The following is a 24334-nucleotide window of genomic DNA, read 5'->3' on the forward strand; positions in this document are numbered from 1 at the left end:
CCTAAAAGACCTTGGAGCCTTATTTCCACAGATTTTATTGTGGATCTGCCACCCTCGGAAGGTTGTTCATGCATCATGGTAACTGTCGACTGCTTCACCAAGATGGCACATTTCACTCCCTTGGCTGGTCTTCCCACTGCCGCCGAGATGGCGGCTGTATTTGCCAGAGAAATATTTTGTTTGCATGGTACTCCGGACAAGATTATTTCTGACAGAGGTTCTCAGTATACTTCGAGGTTCTGGAAGGAGCTTTGTGATAGACTGGGAATTGAACGTGCCTTATCGTCTGGCTTCCACCCGCAGACTAACGGGCAGACTGAAAGAACCAATGCCACACTGGAGCAGTATCTTAGGTGCTTCACGAATGCCCAACAGGATAATTGGGTTAGTCTGTTGGTCACCGCGGAATTTGCTTATAACAATGCCGAGCACAGTGCCACTGGTCTCAGTCCTTTTTTTTGTTCCTATGGTTTCCATCCCAGCTTTACTCCTTCTCTCTCCTTTCCCCCTTCCACCACTCCATCTGTGGATGCCCTACTTACCAGTATCTCGGAAGCCCACAAGTCAGCCGGCGGTTGTTTGCGGGCAAGCAGTCTTCGGTATCGATCGTACTGTAATCTTAAGCGCTTGCCCGTTCCAGCCTGGCGGAGGGGCACCAAGGTCTGGTTGTCTACTAGGTTTCTGCCTCGCTGGCTTCACCCCTCTAAACTATCTCCCCGGTACCTGGGTCCTTTTCCTATACTTCGCCGGATCAACCCGGTGGCCTTCCGCCTCCTGTTGCCCAAGCACATGCACCGTCTCCATCCTGTTTTCCATTCCTCTCTCCTGAGGGAATGCAAGGGAGATCCCTATCATCGCCCTTTGCAACGGGATCCGGTCCCCACGGTGATTCCTTCCGATGAGTATGAGGTGGCCTCCGTTCGTGACTCCCGCTATCGGCGGGGTCGCTTGGAGTATTTGATCCACTGGAGGGGGTACCCTCACTTGGAGGACTCCTGGGAACCGGTGTCTCATGTGCACGCTCTGGCGTTGGTTCAACGATTTCACCGTCTGTTCCCGGGTAAGCCGGGGGGGTGTCCCTTGGGGGGGGGGCATACTGTCATGCCGCCGTCTTTTGGTGGTCGCTGGCAGCTATGGAAGGCTTGGAGTTGGCGGTGCCATTAGACTGTCCCGTGTTTTTTCCTTTCATTTCCTGGTTTGACGGTCTAGTCTTTTCTCTTGTTTCCGTATTTAGCCACGCCCTTCTCTGGGCTCTATGCGTTGCAACTTTGTTTCCTTTTGCCTTGTTGCCGTGCTACTTCTTACCTTGCTTCGTACCTGTTGTTTTTTCCGCTGTTTCTCACGCGGATTCTTCCCTCCTAGCTTTCTCCTCCTCCCTTCCCTGTTAGTCCGTCCTTACGGTTCCCGTAACGTATTGGGTCTCTCCTCTCCTTCTTTCCTCTCGGACCGCGTCTTTGGTTCCTGCCGGTGCTTCCTTTCCAGTCCTTTGCACTGCTCCTTGCTCAGTACCAGCATCTCTGCAATCCGGACTCTCCGGTTCTCTGCGGCATCGAGAAACTTACCTTCATATCTGCTGCTCCTGCTCTTACCTGCAATTCCGGACGACATTGGTCATCCCTTCCTGAACAGCATCAGTACCAGCTACATCCGTAGAGAGGATTTTTTAAGCGGCTGCTTTTTTCCTCTCATATTGGTTCCTGCGGGACGGGAGCCGGCTGCTTCCCTGTTTATCAGGGAATCAGGGTGGCTTCTTCCCACGGACGGCCGTATCTCTTCACAAAGAAGAAAAGACCCAAGAACAAGACCTCCAGATGAGAACTCGTCCCGGAAGAGACAGGTGAGGAGAAAGGGGAGGTGGACATTGATATATCAGACATAGAAGATAATCCGCTTGCTCCTATCAAACGTGACACCTCCTGCTGCATAGGAAGATATACAGGAACTACTGCCTTATTTGGATCCACATAATAGACAGAACATACTGTGAGAGAAAGCAGAATAACAATAAACATGATGCAGGTATAAATTATATACCAGTAGGCCCACCGGATGCATCATTAGCTTCTTGCACATCGTGGTGGTCTCTCGTTGTTTGCTATTATTACTATCAATGTTGCCCATTTTTCCACTTTTACTTTTAATGAAGGAAAACCAAACTTTATTAGGGAAGTCTCATAAAGTATTCAGGAAGTTGGTGGATCTGTTCCACATGCTCCACGGGCAGCTGGCTGATGGCAGGACGGTTAATAGGTTTCCTGATGAACACAAAAGAGCTGTCCTTTCGCCAAACCGAATGAGGATGCTCCTCCAGTAGATAATAGAACACTAAGGCCAGCAGATTATGGATGTCTTCCTCCATCAATACCATCAGGATACTCAAGGTAATGCTTCAGAAAATAGGTGGACCTGTTCGATAATATCCTGTAGCAACTGATTAATTTCAACTTGATTCCTAGGATCCCTCAGGAATGAAGAAACGTCAGTTTGTCTTCCAACAAGATGCAGACATTCTTGAACCATGTAGTAAAAGACCATTCCAACTAGTCTATGAGCATTATCATCAGACTGGGGCATTGGTACTTTCAATACGATATTCAAGAATTTGGAGGATTTGCTCAATTATAGCTGTGAGCAGTCTCCTCATGATTGGCCCATTTTTAGGATCTTGCAGGAAAGCGTGTACGTCAACCGTTCTCCCAACCAGTGCAGGATAAGCATGAAGAATGAAGAGGAAAACAGCAAAAATTATCCGATGCACGTTGCCATTAGGCACCACCATGGGCACTTCCAAAGAGAAACTCGGTGAGAAAGGAGTCTGGATACTGCTCTGTCTTCCAATTGCTTACACAAAAGTTAAATTTTGGCATTCTTTGCTTCATCCCAAAGTCTCTAACCAGCAAACTTCTGTGGCTCAAGAATAATAGCTTTTTCACTCTTTGCTAGGCAGCTACAAACAATGGGCCTCATTACGAGTCCGGCGGTAACCGAGCCGGAAAATCCAGCAGGTTACCGCCGGACTTGTGTTACCATTCTGCCTCCGTGATTCCCAGAATTACCGGGGCATTACAACCCCAGTGACCCAGGAATTCCAGAGGCGGAATTGTATAAATCCCCATTCCCATGGAGCCCCATAGGACTCCATGGGGATGGGGACCATGAAAACACCGGTTCCGTGTATGACAGAGCCGGTTTTCCATGTCTGCCTGCAGGCGGGTGGTGTTAAACCCGCCAGGTCAGACCTGGCGGGAGTGACACTTCCCGCCTGCAGGACAGCCGGTCCGGAAAGAACGGTGGTGGTGGTTTTACCACCACCGTTCTTTCCGGACCGGCAGGGTCGTAATGAGGCCCAATGTCTTGAACGACCCACAGTCCAATGAACTCTTTATTTGTCTACTGGACAGCCTCTGCATCCTTCTTCTTTGTCATTGATCTAGTCTGCACATGTTGAACTTCTTCTCTGATGTTTGCTTCCGAATGGGGTGGGTGTGTAGAGGTCTCGCCGTTGTAGATCTTCACGTCACAGAGAAATATCCAAGCATGTCTTCCTTGCACCTTTACAGCTGACGGTGTGACGTCCTCTATGGCAAAAGTACAATTGAACCGAGGCTGATGCCACTTTCGGACAAGGTTCTTGATCAAGATTCGGTCTCCAGGAAGTTCATTTGGTCAGGTTGCAGTATGGTCTTCGTCTGTGTTCTGAGACCTGCACCCCTTCCGCTTGTGGTGTTCTGAAATGACAGAAACACTTGTAGTACATGTTAAGTAGGCACGTAACTCCTCTTCTAACAATTCTGCTGTTTTCTGGGCAAAACCTCTAGTCCTCGATGGAGGAGTAAGAGGTGTTCTCATTTGCCTCCACGTTACTAGTTCATGGGGCTTAATATGGTGGTCCAGAGCCTGGTTGATTCCACAACGCATATAATGCAAGAGGCAGTCAATGCAACCATCCTTTTTTCAACGTTAGCTTTATCTTAGCTATCTTCTCTTTGAGCAGGCTGTTGAGTCTCTCACAAATCCCATTCCCTTGAGGATGATAAGCCGAAGAGAACTTATTCTTTATACTGAGCAATAAGCTGATTTGCTCAAACTCTTCATTGACAAAGTGTGGGCCATTATCTGATCTCAATACCTCACTAATTCCCCATCTAGGAAATACTTCTTATACTAAAATGTTTACAGCACAAGTGGCATCTGGATGTGTGCACGGACCAGCCTCAATCCACCTTTAGAAAGGGCAAACTACCACAATCATATAAAACAAAGGGGGGTCTGGGAGTCTCTCTACCAGCACAAACACAGCCCAATGACCTGTTCTTGGGTGAATAACCCCTGGGAGAGGCTCTACCAAGTCTTTAGCTCACTGTCCCTTTCACAGAGAAGAAATTTCCCCGCATATCAGCCTTTGTCCTGCCCAGGGGCAGTCCAGCGCCGAAATGCTAGGCAATTCTCCTCTGAACAAGAGTACCAACAGTAACCCCATACACATGTTTCAGCCTTGTTGGGCATCATCAGTGAGGTGAAACTGTGCCTCTCTAAGAACAGTGAGCAAGGGGTCCACGTCTGGATCGCCCTACTAACTTAGGGTGAAACCCAAAGTTAATTTATGCAAAACAAAGGGGGGTCTGGGAGTCTCTCTCCCAGCATGAACACAGCCCAATGACCTGTTATAGGGTGAATAACCCCTGGGAGAGACTCTACCAAGTCTTTAGCTCACTGTCCCTTTCACAGAGATATTCATATATCTGTAACCGTGACAGACCTGCAGCATATCGACATAATCATTATGTAAATGATGAAATGGAACGTTGGGTCGAGGAATAACACCCCTGACTGTGCCCAGCAGTAAACCTTTGACATATGATGCAGTTTACTACATAAAATGCTGCGTGTTTTAACAAATTTGGTACGAACCAGTCCTCCTGGTACGAACCAGTTGCTGCAAGGCTTTCCCTAGTGACATGCGCAGGGTACTGTAGCTGCTCCAATGCCACCCTTAATAAGGCTACAGGCATCACCGGTTTACCTGTGCTTTCCTGTCGCCACAATGCTTCAGAAGGGGCTAAAGAACACCCCATCCGTGTCCACATATCTTTCTCATCCTGTGGTGCTTCACCTTGAATTTCCATTAACTGTGTCTTTGATTAATTATTAAAGCTTTCATTTATTATCATCATCATCATCATCCCCACCATTCTTTCATTCACATCAGGCATATCATACTTCAAAACATCGATTGAATATGCAACCCTTTTGGCTTCCTTGTCTGCTGCTTGATTTCCAAGCGAGATAAAATCTGTTCTTTTAGTGTGCGCTGCGCACTTCACGACTGCGATGGCTACTGGGAGCTGTAGTGCTTTAATAAGTCTGTCCAATAAGGCGGCATGTTGCACTGGTAGCCCCTCCTTTTCCAACGTGGTAGTCCTGCGTGTACTGTTGATGTCACATAGGCGGAGTCGCTGTACACTGTTACTTCCTGGTCTGCGTATCCCTTGAGCGTGAGAATCACTGCCACTAATTCTGCAGCCTCTGCTGAAAGGTGAGACGGTAGCCTTGCACTTACTACTTTTTCAAATTCCCCATTAGCTCTGTGCCATATCACAGCGGTACCTGAATATCTTTGGCCATCATTTTGATCGATCGATGATGAACCATCAATAAAGAGATTTTCCCAGCAGCTAAAGCATTTTCTTTCACCCTCGGGATCTCATCATAGAACTCCACATAGTTCGAACAATCATGCGTTTGCTCATCCTCAACCAATGGCTCAGCTATGAACCTTGCAGGGTTCACCGTCTTACATCTGACTAGTTTGATCGTCGGATTTGATATGACCACCTCAAAGGCAGAAGCTCTTTGATATGTCAATGTACCTTTAGGTTTCTCCAAAACTGCAAATAACACATGCTCAACAAACATTGTCATGGAACACCCCATTACTATGCTGGCAGATATTTCTATAGTGAACGCGACGGTTGCCAGTGATTGTTTGCAAGAGAAGTGACCCCTCATTACTGGGTCTAAAATCCCACTGTTATATGCTAAAGGTGTGAAAACAAAATCAAAATATCGAGGCTGAGTACCCCAAAAGGAAATACACCGAACACGGGTTACAAAGGAACATACAAAGTACTTTATTTTGTACTGAATCCAGTTACAAAAACAGAGCAAAATCAGATAGCTATCAGCCCTCAGTACAACACAATGAACTCCAGCGTGGTTCAGTGAGAGACGTTGTACATTAGAATGCATTCGCTTTTTATACACTTGGTGGGCGCAATGTCCAGCCCCACTTCGGGTTAATATTCCATTTAATACATCACCAATCTAGGGTTCGTGCCAAGTCTCAAACAACCGCATATAACTGGTTTGCCTTTAATACATGTATCAACAAGCCTATGCAATAACTGTATATTCTAAGTTTTTCCATGCAGGCCTTCTCAAACATTAATACAATGTAGTTAAACAGATGTTCTATGTTCAGTATTTGAATACATTGTTTCAACATATGCTTGTGGATTAGTTTCATTACACGAGCAATCCTTCTACACACAGGTCAACGAAGGACAAGGTCTCAGTTCACGACCTCAACAAGTGGCCTGCAGGCAAGTTACATATTAGCTATGTACAGAGGTCAAGACGGCCATGTTGTATTCTGGAATGTCATCTTCCACCATTTTAACTCACAGGGTGACTTTTACAAAGCGAATCCTAAAATGCCGGTTTGACCTAAAATGGTGGCTTACATTGATTTAAGGTCAGGACCTTGCGACACAGATTTCTTTCGCAAGCGACCTTCGAGCAGCTTGGCGTAGGCCAATATTAATATATTTATTATAATAGGAGGCACGATATGCTTTCTCTTTCGACAAAGGCTTGTGCCCCAGTGTGGTTCTCGGCATAAGCACTGCTGTCATAACAATTCCATTTGTGTACGAAAACAAAAAGAATTCCTCAGAAGAATTAGGAACCCCTAAAACTGGTGCTGTACACATTGCCTTTTTAATTCATCAAACCCTTCCTCATTTCCTCAGTTCATACAATCTTCTCTTGATTTGCTTGTGCCTTTTTCAATGCCTGTAACAATGGCTTTGTGTATGAACTATAATCAAACACCCATGCTCTCACATAATTGCATAGGCCAAGTAACTGTTGCATATGCTTTATCGTGTGCGGTTTTGCAGTTTTTAAAATGGCCTCAGCCCTCTCAGGTGTAATTTTCTTTCCTTCATGCAAAATTACCTGACCTATGTAGAACACCTCTTTTTGACAATATTGTAACTTTTCTTTATCAATTTTTTATCTTTCTCTGCCAGGAAAATCATTAACTGTACTGAGTCACGTCTGCACCCTTCTTCTGATGCACTACAGACCAAAATGTTATCCAAAATGTCATCCACATATTGCAGCACGACACTTGGCAAATCAATATTGCTCAAATCCATCTGTAGGGCTCTATTAAAAATCGATGGTGACTCATGATACCCTTGGGGCAATCTTGTGCTTTTCAACTTAGTTTGTCTGAACGTAAATGACGCCAGATCTTGAGAATCTTTGTACAACGGGATTGAGAAAAACGCGATCACCGTGAAACATCATGCATCTGGGGGAATACTACACAAAATTGTTGCAGGGTTAGGAACTGGGGGAAATTTGGCCTCTACGATCTGGTTAATCGGCACATATCTGGAATTAAACTCCACGACCCCCACTTACTTTTTTTGATCGGATACACTGCAGTATTGCCTGGTGACTCTGACATCACTAAAATGCCCTGATCCATCATGGCGGATATCGTCTTAAAAATACTGTCATCTGCCTCTCGGGACATGGGATACTGTCGTACCCGAGGTAAAATTGCTCCTGGTTTCAATGTAATCCTAACTTTTCCAACCCCTTTCTATTGAAGGGCCTACGTCATAAGGGCCAGTAGTCCATAAAGAAACTGGCACTTTTTTTTTTTACAATTGTATTTATTTCACAGCAGCATAGATTACAAACATTCTTCCTTTAACGAACATCAAACAATGGCGTAGCGTCCATTCCGCCTTCTCCCCCGATCCGGGGTGCCGATTGCCGCTGATATTTAACCAATATAACCCCCCTCCCAACTCCACCCTGCCGCAACAAGAACATCTCAACATTTGGGAGAAGTGTGGCCTTTTCCTCCCGCCCCCCAGGAGGTTCTTGCCAATCAGACATCCACGATTAAAGAATAGAAACATTGCACAACAGCCTGGGTTTGAAATACATCTGTTCCCTATCGTCCATGAACTCGTAAAACGGTGTCCAGGTATTAATATATTTCGAATAGGAGCCATAGGCAATTGCAGTCACTTTCTCCATGGCCATCACCCCCCAGAGCCTCACCCATCATGCGGCTATTACCGGCCCCTGTTTATTTTTCCATGCCTGCGCTATGGTGATTCTTGCCGCGCTCAACATGTGAGTGATTAGGTTTGCTCGACATCCGGAATTAGCATAGCTCCCTCACACCGCCTCACCCAGCAATACCACCACCGGGTCAAACTGTAACTGTACCCCAGATATCTCTTTTATATGGCTTAGGACCTCCTTCCAGTAGACCTCCACAACCAGACATTTCCTCCACATATGGATTAAATCCCCGGTTTGCCCACAGCCCCTCCAACATAGCATGGGATAGCATGGGATAGTCTGGGTTGATGGAGTGCAACCACTTTCGCGTCATATACCAGCGTAAACAAAGCTTGTACACTCTTTAATTGCAGTACATTTAGAACCCATAGCAGTGCAGGGCCATATTCGACCCCATGATTCCCCGAGATGTGCCCTCCCACATCTGTAGCCCATTTTTGCATATACGGGAGAATTTCCTCTGGATCCGCCTCCCCATCAGTCGGTATAATCTTGATACCCCTTTCTCACACCTCCCCTCTTGCACCGTGAGTTCCGGCTCTGTAGGCGGCCTAGTCGCTCCCCCCGTACACTCGTGTTAGTGATCCAATGTCTAAGTTGAATATAGTGAAAGCGTTCCCTCTCCGGAATCTGGAATTTGGCTTTACAACTTTCAAAGGATAGCGGAGTGCCCACTGCGTACAGATCCCCCAATACTAGACCTCGTTCCCTCCCTCCCCAATGCACCCAGAAAGAATTCTACAACCCTGGTGTAAAGTCTGGATTGTGGGTGACCGGGGTGAGTGCCCCCCCCCACCCTCACCTTACTCCCCCGAAGAGCTGTGTCCCAATACCATAGGGTAGCCTTGGACAATAGTGTGCCCCCCTTCCCTCTATGCCGATTTGCAATAAAACCCAGTTTATCCAGGGGAATCTTAGTTGCCTCCTTTTCCAGGACCACCCATCGGTTCTGATCGTCCCTGGGTAGCCATTGCAGCATGGGCGCCACCTGTACTGCTAGTAGGTACCTACAAAGTTCTGACACCCCCAAGCCCCCCAGAGCTTGTGGCCTATATAGAATTTTCTTAGGGACCCTTGGTTTCTTCCCCCTCCAGATGAAGGACATCACCTGTGCTTGTAGTTTTTTAATGGCAGGGTTTGGTATACATATCGGCAGTGCACCGGTCACGTAAAGGAACCTGTGAAGCAGATGCATCTTAACTGCTGTAATACGTGCCAGCCATGATAATTCCTGCAGATCCCAGCGCTTAAGGTCTTGCGCCAGCGAGTTCAGGAGGCCCGGAATGTTGGCCCCATGCAGCCTATCATAGGTGGGGGTCAGGTAGATACCTAAATATTTTATGGCTTTCCGTTCCCACTTCAAAGGATATCGGCTCTCCCACTCTGACACCTGCTCCCTCACCTCTGTGACATTAAGAGCTTTAGATTTGTGGTAATTGATGTGGAATCCCAAGACCTTTGCAAACTCCTCCAACAGATCTATGGCTCTGGGAAGGGAGTTTGTTGTGTTCTTCAGGAACAAGAGGATGTCGTCTGCATAGAGGGCTATTTTCTGAGAACCTCCAACCCCCGTTTCCACTCCTTGGATACCCTGATCATCCCGGATTCGCTGCGCCACCGGCTCCATGGCCATGGCAAAATCAATGGTGATAACGGGTAGCCCTGCCTCGTGCCCTTTCGAATCAGAATACTGTCTGTGTGCTTGCCATTGATCATTAATCGTGTCGACGGGTTTACAAAGTTAGCCATCACCATGCGTCTGAACGTCGGCCCACACCCGAATTTCTCAAGGGTAAGCCGAAGGAATCCCCCGTGTAGACTGTCGAAAGCCTTAGAGGCATCCAACGCCAAAATTGAGAACCTCTGCCCTGTTCTCTGCCCCCATTACATCGTGTCTATGGCCCTGCGTATATTATCATATGTATGCTGCCCTTTTATAAATCCTGCCTGGTCCGGGTGAATTATCTTTGGGAGTACCCCTGCTAACCTTCGGGCCAGTATCATGGAATAAATCTTTGCTTCCCCCTTCAGTAATGAAATGGGGCGATAACTAGCTCAATTCATGGGGTCCCTAACCGGTTTTAATAGAAGGACCGTAGTAGCTAGGCCCATATCCCCCCAGATTTGCCCAGTGCACCTGATGAAGTTAAATAATTTTGTTAGAGGGCCTACCAGGATCGGCTTGAACATTTTATAATACGCGTTACTCAACCCATCTGGGCCTGGGGACTTATGTCACTTCAGCGCCCCTATCACCTCCCCCACTTTTTCTTCAGTTATGGGTGCTTCCAGCAGCAGTCTGTCTGACTCGCCAATTTGTGGCAGGGTCACCTGATCCAGAAAGGATACCTGGCCTCCCTCCCTAGGTCTTCCCCTTTTAGGATATCAATATAGTATGAGTGCATGACCTCCTCTAGTTCCTTCTCTTCCCACACCGAGTTCCCACTCCGATCCCTAAGCTGTATAATGCGATGTATGTAATAGGACTGTTTGGTCCGTAAGAGGAGTTGCGCTGACTCATCCCCCAGATGCATTTCTAGGGCCGATCTGGCTTTTTTCAAGTCCCTCCAAGATCTATGTGAGCCTCTGTCTTTGTATTCCGCCTCCGCGTCCCTAACCTCTGCCTCCAACTCCCTCCTCACCCTCTCCTTTCTCCTAAGGTATCCTACTGTGTGCGCTATAGACTCACCCCGTACCACCGCTTTACTTGCATCCCAAATTGTAGCCCAGTCCACCCCTTGTGTAGTATTTTCTTGGAAGTAGTCCCGCAGGACTCGCCCTATCTCCGCTCTCAATGCCACATCTTTTAAGATTACCTCGTTTAAACGCCAGGGTCTACGAGTCTGCGGCTGCGTAAAAAGCAGTTCCAGTCTTAATGAGACCGGGGCATGGTCCGAGAGGCACCGCACCCCTATTTCCAGGCCCGTGACCTGGGAGACCAGAGAATCCGATATCAGCACCATATCAATTCGAGAATAGCCATTGTGAACTGCCGAATAGTGAGTGTATGCCTTCTCCAGCGGGTGGAAGAACCGCCATGTTTCGATTAAATGCAATTCCCTGAGGAACCTTGCCAAAGCTTGTCCAAACAAAGAGTCATTGGAGGTGGCTGGGAGCGTTTTTTCCATTCCAGTGTCCATCACCCCATTAAAATCGCCCCCGATCGTAATTTGCCCCACTCCTGCCTGTTCAATTTTGGGCAGTACTGCCAAAAGAAAACGATCCTGCCGCTCATTGGGGGCGTAAATTGCCACGCGCGTGACCTGCTGACCCATCAAGGTCCCTCCCACCATCAAGTAACGGCCCTCCGGGTCCCTTTTTACAAATTACTTATCAAATTGAATCCCTTTAGCCAAGAGAATGCCCACCCCTCTTTTTTTCGTCCCACTAGAGGCGAAGAATTGCACCGGGAAGGCCCTGTTCCTCAGTCTATGGTCGTCCTCTGGGAGCAGGTGCGTCTCCTGTAGCCAAACAACCGAGGCCTGCATGTCCCTAAGCCTGCTCAAAATAGATTTCCTTTTAACTGGGGAGTTAAGCCCCTGGACATTTAATGTGACAAAAGATAAGTCAGCCATTATAGTGTAACCATATGCCCAAACCCATCTTCTCCATCTGGAACCTTTCCCTGTATGTCTCAGGCCCATGTAATAAGACCTCCCCCCCAAAAGCATACATCACTACCCCCCGTCCCAACTCCCCAACTTGTTTTAACGCCATAACCATCAACAGAAACAGCCTCCATGGCTAGACCACAGAGAATAACCGGGGAAAAAAGTACCCCCGGGAAAGGTAGGGTCTGGTCTCCCCCCCGGCAACTCCCCCACTTTTGTTCAAATTCGTTCCACTGCTGCTTAGTTCTCCAATGCCCCTCTGTGACTTGCATATTACAGACAAGAGTACATTAAGAAGCCCCCCAGATAGCGCTGGCTCTCCCGTTCACTTTGGGTCCCCCGCTTTAGTATCCATTCTATGGCCCTTCGGGCGGTTGCGCACTGGCCTCCATTGTTCCTTTACCTGGGGGTCTTCCCTTTCTTTGCTCCTCCATGGGGACCGGACTTGGTCTTTACCTTCACCGCTTTCCCCTCCTCCCATGAGCTCGTCCATGTCCTCCTCTCTTGTAACCGTATACCTCTGTCCTTTCCATTCAAAGGGCAACCCAGTCGGGAACACCCAGCGATATCGAACCTTCCTCATTCTCAGCCAATCTGTGACAATCCTCAGTCCTCTTATTCAAGGTGGCTTGGGACAGGTCCTTGAATAAGAGAATGGGTGTACCGTGAAAGCTGATGGGTTCTTTCTCCCGAGCAGAACGCATTATAAGTTCTTTCAATTGAAATAGGTGCACCCGTGTCAGCCCATCTGGAGCCAACTTTTTCTGTAATTGGAGCGTTGAGTAGACCCTATGTGTTCGATCCAGGACAATATCCCGGTCAGCCTCCGGACCCAGGATGTGCCCGAACAATTCTGTCACAAATTGTTGCAGGTCTCCGTCCGTGACAGATGTCGGGATCCCCCGGATGCGTATGTTGTTCCATCAGGATCTATTCTCTGCATCCTCCTGCCTGTCTTGCATCCGCTCCATTTGTTGCTCCAGGATCTGAACCCTTTTGGTTAGCTCCTCATGGTCGTGGCCCTGTTCGGCTACTGTGGTTTCCATCTCATCGACCCTTCTTTCAACTGCCACTATTCCCTTGTTGAGGTCAGCGATGGACTTGGCTAGGTCAGTAGCACTCTCCTTAATGTCCTTCTTCAACTCCAGCAACATTGGTAGCAGGTCAGACCTGCGGATCGGCGGATTGTCACAATCCCCTATGGCTCCCGAGTGAGGGGAGTGAATCTGGGCTTGTGCTTGCAGATGGTTTCGTTTCTGCATCTCCACGGACTGCATCAGGGACTTAATATCTGCCGAACCCGAGCCTTTGGACTTTCTGGCCTGCTTGAACATTTTGCCACTGGACTCCGCACTGTGCTTCAGAGCAGGCCCTTCTTATTTCCTTCTTGCCAGCGGTGATCCAGAACCTCCGGGGCCCACAGTGCACAACCGTGTGTAATTATGGTAGTGAATGTTGAGCTGGTTGTCTATAAGTCTGCCGTTTTTTAGGGGGGTTATAGTATCAAAGTCAACCCCGCTCCAAGTGTGCAGTCACTGTGCTGCGTGTCAGCGACCCAGCCGTGAGTGGCTACCAGCTCCATCCGCACTCCGCAGCCCACTGACTGCGTAGGAATAATGTGAGGTGGCAGAGTAACAGGATGAAATATAGTTCCTCACTTCACTAGAGCAGTTAATACCCAAGCTATGTTGTTCCCTCTCAGCACACCCCTAAACTCTTACAGTGGATCTGCATATCCAGCTGGGTGAATACCCCATGACAAGTCCGAGATATGAGAGCCGCCAGTTATCCTCTTTGCCACCAGTCCCGTGCAGGGCCCATACCCCCAGAAGGGCAAAGTGTTGTGTGTGGCGCAGGTCAAGCCCATGTCCTTGCGGGGTCCTGTGCAGCTTTCAGCACCTCCGTATCAGCCCCAGCCAGCCCAACTTCCACGCCGGCCACTGCCCCCTCCACTCTTCTCGTAAGTGTGCCGCAGGCCGGGCCGCCCGCTCTCTCGGCGCTCTCCCCACCGCAAGTCGCCAGCCGAGGCAGGGGGATGGCCAGCGTGCCTTCCACGCCAACAACGAATCTCGGGTTGCGCTGGCCCCCCTGCAGGTTCTGCTCTTATCGCCACCTCAGGGGTAGGGCATCAGGCACCCAGGATCCCTCCTACCTCACCAGGGGGCGGCGAACACCGATTCAACCCCCACGCCGTCCGCAGCCTCTTCCTCTCCTTTTGTAGCTGAGCTGCTGGCCGGACTGCCCGCAGCAAGTCACCAGCAGAAGCGGAGGGATGGGCGAGCGCGCTCCCACGCCAACAGCAATTTTCGGGTTGGGCTGACCCCCCGCAGATTCTCTGCCCGTATGGTGACGGTGAGCCACCCCTATTGCCACCTTGGGGGTAAGGTGTCAAGCCCCCGGGGCTCCGCACACATTGCGCCCGCCATCTTGGCAGGCCGCCTGCTCCTCCAGGCAACTGCAGTTTTCTCCACAAAGGCTAACTCATTGGGCTATAAGTTGACCAAAGTGTTCCCCGCTGATTCGGGGACTCGCGAGGCAGCAATCCGGAGAGTTTTTGCCGGTAAGGGGGGTTTAGGGCATTGGGCCAGGGAAGGAGTCCCAGAGCTCACCAAGGAGACATCCTTTGGTGTCCTCGGTTGCCCATGCCCCCAGAAACTGGCACTTTTGCCATAACGCCGTCAAACAACATGGGACGGTGCAGCACCATCATCATTTTCATTGGCACCTCGCTTCTTTCTGCTCTAACCCAATAGGTAATGCTCATCTCAAAGACTACCTCGTCATCTGACAGGTCATCCTTAAACAGGTCCTCATCAGTGACGTCAGTCAATCTGTAACCCCCTCCAATAGCAATCACTGTGCTTTTTAGCATCAAATCCTTCAAGCATGGCCAATTCTCCCCGTTCTATAGCTGCTTGCAACTCTAAGGGAATAATTTGTCCCCCCTCTTCATCCATGGGAATTCTTGGCCTGAAGAGAAATTCATCAGGTATCCTCACAATCTTACCCACTAAGCCAGGCAACCATGTTAACAGAATGCGTACCCCATAATGGAAAACCTCAGGTTCTAACGGTACTCCTCACATGGCTATTTGTCCTGGAAATGCCATGATAAAGTCGCTCACATTTAAATAATGTGTCCCTGGTGTAGGTTACACTATGCCTTCATCAGTGAAAGAAATCGTCATGTTCAACTTCGCCATTAAATCTCGACCCAGTATATTAACTGGTGTCTGTTTATAATACAATAATGGAACAGACATGTCACATTCTCCTATAGAGACTGGCAATTTCTCAGTAAAAGGAATTCTACTTGTAGCTCCTGTAAAACCTTGAACATTCATGGCATTTCCCGACATTAGAAATCTTCCCTTCCGTATACATGAGCAAGTTGCTCCAGTGTCTACTAAAAAAGAAAAGGATTTGCCTCCTATTGTAACGTCAACCCTCGGTTCCTCTTGAGGATTAGGTGTCACGGATAGCACTGAACACATCAAGTATCCCAGTGAGCTGTCCTATTGTGGGTACAGGCTTATCCCTGTGCCCGTGAAAGGATTCCCTCCCTCCATGGTGACACCCCCAACTCTAGGAGTCATTAACTGTTCTGTATGTGAACTCTGCTGTATCTGCATAGGCGCATGCTGTGACTGCCCTTGTGGCGGATTCAATGGTGCTTGCTGCGATTGCAATGGCTGCTGCGTTTGCGGCGCTTGCTGCTGATACACTGTTTGATCTTGGGCAACCCTGTCCCTACTTTGTGTGCCATATGCAGGTGGAAAGGCAGTCCCCCCTCTTGAGAATTGTGCATTCTGTACATACCCTTGGTTTCCACATTTTCGCACTATATGCCCTTTCATTCCACATGTCCAACATACAGGGGGCCCTTTCATTCCACATGTCCAACATAGAGGGGGATGTCTCGAATTTGCCCTCCCTGCATGCGCTGATTATCATTTTGCATAGGCTGAAACCCACCCTGGTTATTCTGGAAGTTTCCCTGATTATTCTGAAATCCTCCTCTACTGTTAAAGTCACCTCTTTGTCGCAGTGTAAATCAATTCCCTCCTTGATCAAACTGCTGCAGGTTATTTACTTGTGGCATACCTGTTGCTTGCTGTGATCCTGGCCCTTCTCCACTAGTCAACATCACCCCTTCTATTGCATACTTCAATAGCTTTTTCTGTACTAGCTTAGCCTCCTCAAGCTTCCTACCTTCTTCCTTCTTTTGGTTTTCCTCCTGCAACAATCTGCAATGATGTGCTATGGTCAGCTGTATTTCTGCCCATGGTTTTGCCTCCATACCCACCAATTTCTTGAGCTGTCTCTGTACTTTATCCGGTAACCCCTGACATAATATATATTAGAATACCGGTATAGATTTTCCCCATGGCTCTTTTCCACTGCTCTTGGAAATTTTGAATGTAAATCAACAGATCTTCCCCTTCCTGCATCTTTCGTGACATTATAGCTCCCATATCTGACATGTCTGGATACTGTACTCTAAGCATTTTCCAGACTGCTGCTCTGCAATTATTAAACAGTGCTCCATCATGAGCTGTGTTCTGAGCATTAACACCTGCGTATCCTGCCCTCGACCAAATGTAGTCAGCTCTCTCCCCAAGTATAGCTGCTAGAAGACCTTTAATGTCCCCAATAACCAGCATATTTCCTCCCGTCATTTTCTCTTAACACATAGATCCATTTTCCAGCACCCAACATCAAACTCGGGAGTTTGCACCTTAAATTATCCTTATCCATCTGGGGCCAACGAATATACTGTGGTCTGACCCCTCCTTTCTCTAACAATGGCAATTGCGAGATCCCAAAATCGCACTCATCCCCCATCGTCTGCCTGTCCATAGCAGGGACAATGGTTCTTCACCGTCTTCTTCCCGGTAATGACCTTAACCTGCTTACATAAGGTGGCGAGTCCCCCCTCACAATATGGGATCGCACTTTGGGTCGATCCAGCCGTGCCAGTGATTTTGGCATCCTTCAGGACCGCATGCACTGAATCCCTCCTCCCCATGGAAGGTTTCTCTCGCTTCGTCTGACATATCCTGTCCGCAACTGGTGGTGGTGCTCTAGGTTAAATGAACCTCCCTCTTTTCCCCGTGACTGTGCACTCCCAAATCAATCAGTTTTTCACTTATTTTATTATTCACTTTTAGCCCTCATGTCATGATAAACCTTGTCTATTTTTTCTCCAATATCTCCCAAGTCATAATCCTCTTCTAGGTCTAACCTAGACGGCCCTGGCAATGGCTCTTGTGCCGGGAAGAATTCCTCTGTGCCCTTCCATGCCACTACTGGAATAGGCTCCATTAATTATTTTTCTATTCCATTGAGATCACATGCCCTTTACTTTCTCTTTCGTTCTATCTCCTCATTGATTTCCCTTCATTTTTTAGATTCTTCTCTAGCCTTGTCCTCTTCCTGTCTTTTCTTCTCCCTTCTCTCGTTTGCTCTACGCACTTCCACATCCTTGCGTCTTTGAATTGTTTTATCTCTTAATTTCTGTTCTTCTCTTTTTTCTAATCTGTCTCATTCTTCGATTGCTCTCTGCCTATTATCAAGTTGTCTTTGCTCCTCTGCTTTTTGCCCGTTCTTGATCTTTCCTATCTTGTTTGTCCTGGTCTTCCTTCTTTCTTACTTCCTCTATGCTTTTTCCATCAAGTTTGAGTAATATCTGACCACCCATCCATTCGTTCTGTATGAGCGCTGCCTCGTCAGTTTTATCTCTTTCTCCTTTCCATCTCTTTATTTCTCTCTCTATGTCCAAATACATAGCTGGCTTTTCACTTCACTCTTTTATCCCTCTTCTCCTTGTCCCATTTCTCCCTGTCCCATGGGACTTTAGGGATTACATCTCTTTCTGTTTTTTTTTTCCGGACTCTCGTCACTGCTACATGCAGGTGACTTTTACGTCGGGTTGCTATACCCTGTAGCTGCCTTAAGCTCTCTTAAAGGATATAATCCTTCATCTTTTGGACTATGGCCATTTATCTCAGGCGCGCTAGGGGGAGCAGAAGGCTCCCCCCCTCTTTACACTGGATAAGCACCCAATCCTCAGGAGGCAAGTCTTCCCGTTCCTCCTGATACATCTTCCAGAGCTCTAAACTCGCTAATCTTTTTTTAACTTTTTTCCTGTGTAGGCAGCATGCAAATATGTCGCCATATGCTGCAAAACTGCTTTAGACAGTGTTCCCCCCTTGTGGCCATGGCATGAACATTTTATTTGCCGTACCCTTAACCCATTCTGCACTGTACGGCTTCAACTTTGGTGCGTGCTTTGGCAGCTGTCTGCACAGGTGTACGAGCGGAGTAATATCCTCCATTATGACTTTAGTCAAAATCGACTATCACAATTCACTGTTATTTTACATAGATAAATGCTTTCCAGACAACACCAATTGTCGCAGCTCCAAACCTCTATATCACGTTGTTTCAATCTACTTATTCACTGAACATCATCAGCCACTAAATAAATAATTAATTAATTTTCAGATCTCAACGTTTCAACCAGTCTATTTCTTTCTCATTTTTTCAATATTTCATTTCTTAGCCACATATATCATATACAATATCCAGACAGACAGGACAGACAGACAATACTGACAGACTGGCCGTCCCACATATACTGTTGCTCACGTTCCTCGTGACTATTCTTGCCCCTACAAATGACTTAGATGGAGTATGAGCGGTTCTCTTTAACACCACCTTGGACGTTCGTAGCCTATAATGTCCCTTGGACTTTAGGACAAGCTCCTTCTAAACGTCCTTGACGTAGGGTTATGGTCTCACTATATAGGTCGCGCTTCGCCTGTATACTCTTTAAATTGCAACACTCATCGTCTCACACTTATGGCGCTCGTCGCCTTAAACTAAAATTAAACATAAAATACCCCAACCAACCCAACATTTCTCTATCCTTATTTTATCACTCTTCCCCACTCAATTCTCATTCAGTTTTCCATCTCACTCAGTCTACTCACCATTCGTGTTTATCGACGTCCGGCTCTCAGGATCGTCTCCTCCTCAAACCAGCCGCTTCAGCCTTCGTGTTCGCTCAGCTTCTTGTAGACATCGGGAGGGGATTTTGCCTGAAAACAAGGGACCCATCCCACCTAAGCATCTAAGCTCTTTTCTTAAAACTAACTGCCGCTATCTACAAGGAGCCTCATGTTCTTTCAGCTAAATGGCAGAGGACGTCCGATATTGCCGGGACCCCAAAGCTTACTAAATCGATGGATTTCTTAAAACTATCCTCTGCTACCACGTGAAGTGGGACAACAGCCCAGCCCTTTAAGGCAAGGTAGCAATACTTAAAGATGGATGGTGAAGCAGAATATACTCAAACATCAATAATAAAACTGACTCAGGAAGTTGGCAAAGTTCAACTGTTTTAATGTCAAGTCAGGAGGAGTGATTGGGTATCTAATATCAGGTGGGCAACTAAGCCCATCCCAAGTGCAAATCACTATGAACGTCATCAAATACACGATTTCCCATTGGATATACAAACTATAGGGCTCTCTATTACATGGTCCTCTATAATTGGTTGGCACTGTTGTACCCCCTGGTAATATTCCACCTGCATAAGCAGCACGCAGGCTGGCCCCAGGTGCTTGGTAGGCTGGTCATAACCATAGCTTCCCACCAATTAGCCCACTATCCATCAACACTCTGCAGTCTGCCAGTTAGCTCTTTGAAGATTGGCCTTGAGTGTGTTCTCTGTGTCCAAGAATACGAGAGAGTGGAGGCATCCCTTGCCTCCTAGTTTAGATTCTGCTCAGCCCATGTCTATTTTCATCCATCCACGACTGCAGACCATGATTCTGAGCCTTTTGCTGTATTAAGCTCTATTAAATGAAGAACCTCTGATGTCTTCAGTGTTTCCTCACCTCATCGAGAGTTTATTCCTTTCACACGTTAATTGAAACTTCTGTAAGAACATCTTGGCTCACTGTGGCCTCGACTGTTTGGTGTTAGGCCTACCAAGCCCTTCCTCGATTCACTTCCATGGTTGAGCTTTCAATTTCTAATTGCGACATACTGGAAAAGCCTTTCTGTTCACTGTGTCGAGCTGTGCTAAAATGCATCATGGAATATCTGTAGTTCATTTTATTCTTATATGTATACATTGGCGCATCACCGCAATCTAATCACTATATAGCCAACCTTAAAGAATACTTGTCTACTTGCGTTGCTGCGACTGTACAATTGTAAAATGACTTAATATCTTCATTCGTTTCTGTAGCATGAACATCTTCATCTCGTGCCTGAAATGCTGTTCACCTTTAACACCTGCTCCTTTGATTCTATAGAACGCTTGCATCTTCTATCTCTCCTTACAAGTGTGTTAGCTCTGCTATACGTGACATCACCAATTCACACTTTTGCTCGTCTTTCTTACTTCCTCCGGGATTTCATTCAAATGGCCATCATATTGTGGTGTATGCATATATGGCTTTCTCAATGGGAACCTTGCTGCCATGATCCCCTCCGATATTGGTATTCTTACTGGTACTGCACGTGTCTCACATTCCGGCTCCCAACATATAGGCAACATGGGGGTAGAGCTTTGGGTGGGTGTACTTGGCTCCACCTCTACAGCTCACATTGGAGAGCAGACAGGAAAGCGAGATGGAGCCAAACACAGAACCTCAAAGGCAACGAGAATTAGCTGACCTATTCCAGGAGGAGAAAGAAGCCAAGACAAAGATACTGAAATGGAGGTGAAAGCTTTGGCAGCTAGATCCTGAGGGAGAAACCCACTGAGAAAGGTAAAGCAAAGGGAAATGCTGCATGCTGGAACTTGGATTATAAGTTTCCCAGAGCACATTAAGAATGTGGTGTTACAGAGAAACCATGGCTGCTGGAAATTGGATTTAGCATCCCTATTGCACTACACAAGCAGTTTTCATGAGCTGGGCATGTAACTTGCTGCTCCTTCTCATGCATTCCCCTACTGATCACCTCTGTCTGTCATAACTATAGTTTTGTGCAACAGTTCACCTTCGGAATAAGCTTTCGAGACCCTCGTCCAAGTGCTTGGTCTTCTCCTCCCATTTCCATTCTGTTCCCTGTGCCACCCCAGGGTGGAATGCAGGTTCATTAGGCCATGTTTCCCAGTGGAGGCAGCAAGCTTGTCACTCTCCCCTTCATTCGATGGTGGCAGCTGGGGAGTATCCGCAGGTCTTCTGGCACTTGTGAGGAGCCTTTCAGAGGAATCAAGTGATCACTTGGGTTCCACTTGACCATCCTTTCACTGCATCCTCATGTTGAGTCCTCCCACAGTCTTGCTCCCATGGTGTGTGCTAAAGCAGGCAAGAGTCCATAGGACTCAACTGTCACAGTGCTCAGCTAATACATACGTTAACAGAGTCAACCTTTGGTCCCAGAATTAACACTACCTCTTATTGGAATGTGTTAGGGACATAAGGATGCTTCTGTTAGCTTGGTATGGTCACAGTGAAGATGTTCCCAAATCTGCGCCATCAGCAGCAGCATCTGTACTACATGTATCTGGAAAAAGGATTCTCCCTGCTTGCATCCCTGAACGTGGTTTTACTTTAGCAAAGTGTGAGGCAACTAAGAAAATCGATTCTAGCCTCAACCGTGTAATCGTCAGAGAGCGTCATTCTCTAATATTCCACTGTCCTTTTCCTCAGTTAAATATGTTCTGATAGCATTGAGGACCTCTGAAGAAAGTATACAAGGTCCGGACATTTTGAAGATGCAACGGGGTTCATTTTGGGAGCCTGAAAGGCACCTTAGAGCTTAAACTTTAACATATGCCACCATTAATTCCCTTATTAATCAGGGGGTATATGTATCTGGGAAGGAAGACACCGAATGCCGTTTTAAACGGGAATGCCCGGATATTGGAAACATTCACAATTCTCACTTTTTGAATTAACAGAATTCTGGATCTATTTGTTTCGTATTTGATGGACCTTGTTTTGTGCTTACTTACCTGATATTACAATGACATCATGAATTCAGATTCAGAAACCTCAATCAGAATTCTAATGAACTTCTCTAAATGCTTTATGTAGTTGGAATGCAATTTTTATTGTGATTTGTCAACAGGAATTCTGGAATTCAAAATCCAATACATTTGCAATGGGATGTTATTTTATGGAAATGAACACTAATTTAAATGCCAGAAAACATTACTGCAGTCCATTCTGATTCCCTTACACGGCCAACGTCCTCTTCTGGTATTACAGTTGTCACTTGTTAGGAAAGATTTCCATTTATGGGTAATTCTCCCTACATTAACTTGTGAACCCCCCAACATGTTGCTGTTGTCTGCCCATCCTAGCCTGACTTTTTGCCAGTGGAGCCCAGCCTTCTGCTGTACTCTGCTGGGCTTTTGCTCATTTTGTTTTGGGGAAACTGACATGGCCTGAAAACAGTCAGTACTGGGAGACTTTGTTTCCCTTAGTCTTTCACTTTGTTGCTATTTTTTTAGTAACATATTATCAGTGCACAAAGTACCTTACAGTAAAGTGCGCTGGACTCCCTTTTTAATTTTGAATGCCCTACACACTACTCAAAGGATTTTTGGTGAATGTACAAGTGTGCCCTGAACTGAGCTGGTGGCAGCTGTTACTTTGTACCCTTCTCTAACTTTTTTCTATGGTCCAAACCGCGTTTACCGCATTTGGCCCAGGACAGTGGCCAGTGCCTAAAATGGCCATGCCACGAGGTCCTTTGTTCTGTCCTTTGGCCATCTTGTCCCTTTGCTTCCCCAGGTCGAGACCTGGGAAATTCCTTATTTGGTCATGCAGACCCCCGCACAAACCGAAGCTTTTGCAGGCTTCTGCATGCCTTGTGTGTGTGCGCCCAGGATGTTGGCTGGAGCTGTCTGGTTCCAATACACATCCTGGGTGCCAGGATGTCTGGTGTGCTGGGATGACTGAAACCACTGTGGTCCTTGTTTGGTCCACTTGTGGGATGGCTGTATGTGAGCAGATCTCTTATTGGTTTCTCTTCGTTTTGGCGTGAAGGCGATTTTGGATAAGAGAAGACATCTTACACCCATTCCAGGTCGATCTTCTGAGTTCACGCCGAATTTAGTAAAGGAGCCAAGTATCATAAAATGAAGAAGCAGCTCTGTGGAACCGCTGCTGATCGGCTGGACGGTTTGGCATCCTAACCGCACTGTTGTCCCGTCGGACCCCCTGTTTCTGATCGAACCTAGAAGGCCTGCAAGGGCACTTCGACCCATTGGAATAGTGGGAGCAACTATTCTCGGCACTTCCTGCTTAACCTGTAAACGAGCCTTTTCGGAAGTGTTCCTGGACCGTCCAGTGAACTCACCAGCTCGTACGGGACCTTTGCCCTGGAACCGCCACCGTCTCGAGATTCGACTTGAGCCTTTGGAGACCGTAGGCTGTGGGTATAAGGCACTCTCCTGACGATTTTCTTCCACCTAGCATTCCTAGGTCTGGAATTAGGAGAGTACGCCTGAATCCGAGTATACACGGTCACTGTGTTGCCCAGCTGTGGTGACGAACTTCGTGGGTGCCTTGCTGCTGTGCCCTCAGACTCGCTGTGTTGGAACTGGCCTGATCCCTTCACCAGGAGCGGAGAAATCGCCACTGACCCACCACGGGATTGATTCCGAAACGCAGCCCTTGAAAGCTGCAGAGCCACACAGCTGCAGGATTTGAACCTGCGACCGATCTGGACTGGACTGGTGAAGTTTGGTCCGGAGTGCGCCGAGGGTCGGTAAGTACTTGCATCCCTTACCAGTGGCCCCTTGGATACTCTTCTGCCCTCTTCGGGAGACCCTCCTCAAATAGTGGGCGCTTATTCTTCACTGCCTCACCCACCTTCCTGAGTCGGTACAGCCCCTTGAAGAGACCCTGTTTTGAACTTAACTGCACAACCGCGTGCTCTAGCACCGCATGTACTTTTGAGTTTAAGGCTCCACTCATTTTAGGGACTAGACTGCCTCTTAGCTAGGGTTTGAATTGTGAAGGACTGCCTACCAGATATTCACACTGTGTGTCCCCTTTCTTTGCAGGTTGTGGATCTGTACTGTGTAATATCCCATTAGGCCATTGATTACTGTATATATGTTTCATAGTTAGTGTTGTGTTGGTTTTGTTATTACTTCAGAATATTTACTTTGTGTTTGATTTAAGAGGCCTTTAATACATGTATATATATTTTTAATATATACGCCTGACTGAGAGTAATTTGTTGTGTCGTTTTCTGTATGTGCTCATTGTTAGCTTTCGATCACCCTCACCCCTCCTGAGACCTAGTCTTGACCGCCACCAATGCTACCTTGATTGGTCTGGCTTGTCCAG

General features: G+C 47.3%; 1 protein-coding gene across 1 annotated transcript in view; it reads left to right on the forward strand.

Moving 5' to 3' along the window:
* LOC138452855 (uncharacterized) overlaps positions 1-24334 on the forward strand; it is a 1928742-nt gene that overhangs the window by 80001 nt on the left and 1824407 nt on the right. The gene's annotated exons all lie outside the window — the stretch shown is intronic.

Source organism: Ambystoma mexicanum, chromosome 4p (assembly GCF_040938575.1).
Source record: "Ambystoma mexicanum isolate Mex_15411 chromosome 4p, UKY_AmexF1_1, whole genome shotgun sequence".
Lineage (NCBI taxonomy): Eukaryota > Metazoa > Chordata > Amphibia > Caudata > Ambystomatidae > Ambystoma > Ambystoma mexicanum.